Here is a 4,499-nt window from a genome sequence, read left to right as displayed (position 1 = left end):
AGTAAATTAAATAAGGGTATTGCATTGAAAACTACTGAGAAAAACAGAAATATATTTTCCCCATAGCAAAAAATCTACCGCTTGGTTTACTTTATGCCTCGTATTACATATAAAACCAATGTCTGAATTTGCTTTACTGTCTACCGTTATATTCCTACATCTAAAAGTACAGAACAAGCAAACGTCAGCATTCAAAAATAATGGAAAAGAAACAACTCAGCACCCTTGCAAAGTAGCATCAAAGGCATTCTAGAAACAACCCTCATTACTAGAAATATATGTCAAAAGTAGTAATTAGTACTTTAATTACACTACAGTCTTGGCATCTAGTTTATATAAGCATTTAAGCCCCAAGAAAACAGGTCAGCATGACTTCAGTTGACAAATACACAAGGTGAGAAGAGCCAACCAACACTCAGAATACCACGCTAACTATGTTTGCTTTCATTTGGACAATGTTGCATGGGACAATGATGCTTTCAGCAAGCTCCCAACACCATCTGTGTGCTTCATCCAACAATTCCTCCAATGTAAAATTCATAATCTGATTTGAAAGCAAGAAATACTCCATTGCCAGCCAAGTCTTTAACAAAAAAAAACAGTCATTTCTACTGTGCTTTGTTTTGCATTTGATTTTGCTAGTGCTAAAGACTCACCTTGGTTATGGTGGTAGCTGGGGCTGTTGTGGAGCCTCCATAGACCCCACCAAGGAGGCTCTCTGAACTCTGGCAGGTGTACCTATGCCACAGTAGACATCATGAAAGACATGCTGTAACAGCTGAAAACTGCATTGCTGAAGCTACTATCTGCAGCTGTGACTCACCGTCTTTGAGATATATTGGTCCCCTCACCTGCAGACATCTATGTTAATGGGAAGCAACGACTGAAGGATTATAGCTTGCAGCCTGGCTTTGTAGGAGTAGAGGTACTCTGGTTTGCATTTACCTGGACTGTGGAGATCAGCAATCCCCATATCTGTGAGTGTGACAGAGTGACTCCAACTGTCCCTCCTCACCTCTTGTTTGCCACAGTCTCAGGAGGTGAGAGGGATTTGGACTTAGCACCCATATCCCATTTTGGTTTTCCTTTATGGGTACATGCACTTGTGTCTCTGAGTCACCACCCCATTAGTTTCCTCTAGCTAGAAGAATTGAAAATTCCTTTTGCCTTTATCTTTCTCTTCAGGGAAGTAATAAGATAAAAACAGTGCCAGATCTGATGCCAGAACAGATCTACCTCCTTCCAGACCCTGAAGCTTACAGCCTTTTAAAACTGCAAACCAGATGCTTTAGAGGAGTAATAGTGATAATCAATTCATCTCTATTCATATAATTAAAGATACTATTCTTATTCATTTTTTTTTCTAAAAACTTTGCAAATCTTCTGTAAAGTATTGTGGGTTGGAACTAGCTGCTTTAAGAAGAAAATTTCAGGCTTTAATCTGTATATATTTATTTAGAATGATTGAATACTCCTAATTTACTCCCTTTCAAGATTATCATATGCTCAGTTACCAATACGGAGGTGAAAGTCTCCAAAAATAAAATAGGCACAAGACTGCTGAATTTTCTTTCTTTCCTAAAAATCAGCTGCTTCTTTTGAGGAACACTGAAAAGTCACAAGTGCTGACACCTCAAAATTGTCAGTGAAATTTGAGAGAGTTCTGATATATTTATTCTGGTATGTATTTATATATATATATGTTAGAGAGAGATGATTCATGTAAGTATGAATTATGATATATTTATTAGATAAATAATATATCTATTAGAATGTGAACGTGCATTTCTTGACAGTTTGTGGTCCTTTTGGTTTGTAACAATAGAAGCTCATTTAATTTCATTTTTTTTCCAGGAAATTCAGCTACAGTATGAGGCTTTCGATTTCATGAGCTAATGTTAAGCTTCCCAGCAAGTGCCTGCCTTGTGAGTTAATCTTGCACTCATTATCTACACCAGCAAAAATACACCCTTGTGACTGAAAGAAATGGCACCTTAACAGAAAATAGAAAAGAAAAGCAGCTGCCCACTGTGATGAGAGAAAACAACCTGAGCACAATACTCCTTGAAGACCTGTTTGAATTGATACATAATGACAGCCATCATCAAAACAAAGATAATGTAATAGAGATCAAGGAAAAAAAAAAAAAAAGAAAAACTCACAATAGTGAGAGGGTGTGGTAATAAAACTGTTTCTGGAAAAATCATAAATACAGACTATACTAATAAAACCATGGAAAGAATTAGCAGGACTGGATTTCCTTCTAAGCAGACCAATGTTTTTGTGCTATAATGATGAGTAATCAGTTGAAGGAGGAAAAAAATAATAATTTACATTATTTTACATTATTCCTTCCAGGGCGCATCAAAAGATTTATAAAAAATAATTTGTATTCATAAAGCAAGAAAGGCAGTGAGAAACACAGAATGTTTTCATGCGTACCACCTAACTCTCTTTCCAGTTAATGTGCTAATCTTTTATTCTTCATGATTCATCTCGCTCTGCATGTCATTCAAATTAACCATCACTCAAATAGACTTGGAAGTGGGGAGGTCCAACGGAAACACAGCCCAGACACTTCCATGTCCATTCCCCCGACTCCATGCTGTTTGTCCTGGCCTGACCTGATGTCCTGTGCAGAAGGGCACTGTTGCACAGTACTGATGAAAGGCAGGTTCTTCTACTTCTCAAAATGAAAAAATAAAATAAATTAAAAAATGCAGTAATAGAGCCCTCAGGACGCACCCATTTTTGCTGAAATGACTACAGTGAATCTGTATTGTGAACCACTGTAAGACCAACAGCCTGGACTTGGCTCTTTACTGAAGTCAGCAGCTATTTTGCTGTGGACCAGCAGAGGTGGTTTCCACGAGCCTCATTCATAGCTAAGATCTATTTTCCTAAGCCACATCTAAAGGGATGGTATGCATGGCCCAGAGCTCATCCCAAGCCCTGGCACTCCTCTGGAGTTGCTGCAGTCACACCCTGAGCAGCAGCCATGATGTAGGGCAAATTCAGGGGTTAGGGTAATTAAGTGCTATTTCCTGCAAGCAGGACCAACACTTCTAAGCATGACTCCAGACACCCCGTGGTACCACTGCTGGCCTTGCAAACATCCGCAGAGTAAAAGCAGCACAGCAGCAGCAGCAAGTGGCACTCAGCCCCCTCCCGCTGACCTCACCTTACCTCAGCTTACCACGTTCACAAAGTTCATCTGCACTCACAAAGGTGAATCGAGACCTACGTGCTTGTCAAAACGTCACCTATCGAGACATGCAAGTGTTTTCCTTGACTCATTCCTGCTTTCCTGCACGCCACCCTCCAACCCAGCTGCTATCACAAGCTCCTGCTGCAGCCCTGCTGGCCGAGGGAAGGCTGATAGCGTGTGTGAAGTGAGCTGCCGGGAGCGCTCACAGGTTCTCAGAAGGGAATCAATACAAACACAGTTTTCTGCTCCTCCGTTTACTGCTGACATGGTGGAATATTAAAGTCCAACTTTTGTGTATTGAGAGTGCTATGCTAAACTTACATTTGCGTTATCCATTGTTATGCATGAGTGAAACAAAAATTATCAGTACAAATAGAGTGGCTCCTGAAAGCGTGTTGCACTCAGCTGACCTATTGCATTTCTCTGCAAATACGATTTTTACTCCTTTCTCCTGTCTTATCTACATGGTAATCTTTTAATCTTTGACAGCACAATGCTTTTTATAAGAGTTATATCCAGAAAAATAACAAAACCTCTTTGCAGAGAGTGATACCAGCAGAAGAATAATACCAGAGAAGACTGTGAAATAATGCAGGAGCACAAGAAATGTTGCCATATTTTGATGTTAGTAGCTGCTAAGCTCATGAATTGTGACCCCTCTAAAGTGTAAGGTCTATCACTTTCTGCAACCCTGACGCATGACTAAGTCTCAGAAAGAAAGAGCAACTTTGTGTGCTATGTGTTCACCATGTGAGGTCTGAGTGCTTTTATATAAAGCCAAAAGACTTCAGGAAAAAGATCACCCTCATCTATAAATTTGGTTACATTTTTCAAAGAACCCTTTCATGTGGTGTACTCTGTCTTGCAAATCTGCCCATAGCTGTCCCCCCTGCGAAGTGCTGAGTGCTGCCTCCTGTAAAACAAGCTCTTCCAGAGGCAGCAGACAAAGGACACCTAGCTTCAGATGGTTGCTCTGTCTCTCACAGTCAGCAACAAGCCACATAACCCTACCTGTTTGCTTTCTTCTGGCTTTTCATTTCAGCTACTGGTATGACTTCTTCCTCCTCCTTTTGGTCTTTGGGCATTGGCCTGATCTCTGACAATTCAGTAATATCTGAGGTTTTTATTTTCTCCATACTGTTTTGGGGCTTTTCCATTAACTGTCATTTGTCTATATGGTAGCCTTTTTTTTTTTTCTTTGCACATAGATGGAAATGCAAAGGTCAACTTCTGGCAGAAGTTGAACAAAGAACAAAGGGCAGAATTTGAATCTTTTAAGAATTTGAAATAC

The 4,499-nt window shown here is 39.9% G+C and overlaps 1 long non-coding RNA gene across 1 annotated transcript; it reads left to right on the top strand.

Moving 5' to 3' along the window:
• Window positions 1–685: 685 nt before the first annotated feature.
• On the top strand, window positions 686–2,157 carry LOC137852299 (uncharacterized). The gene is made up of 2 exons (XR_011093762.1): window positions 686–1,040; window positions 1,855–2,157. It is a non-coding gene; the product is annotated as an uncharacterized lncRNA (long non-coding RNA).
• The last annotated feature ends 2,342 nt before the right edge of the window (window positions 2,158–4,499 follow it).

Source organism: Anas acuta, chromosome 2, assembly GCF_963932015.1.
Source record: "Anas acuta chromosome 2, bAnaAcu1.1, whole genome shotgun sequence".
NCBI classification, from domain to species: Eukaryota; Metazoa; Chordata; class Aves; order Anseriformes; family Anatidae; genus Anas; species Anas acuta.
The sequence above is the reverse complement of the archived record's forward strand: the minus strand, read 5'-3'. Positions and strand labels throughout refer to the sequence as shown.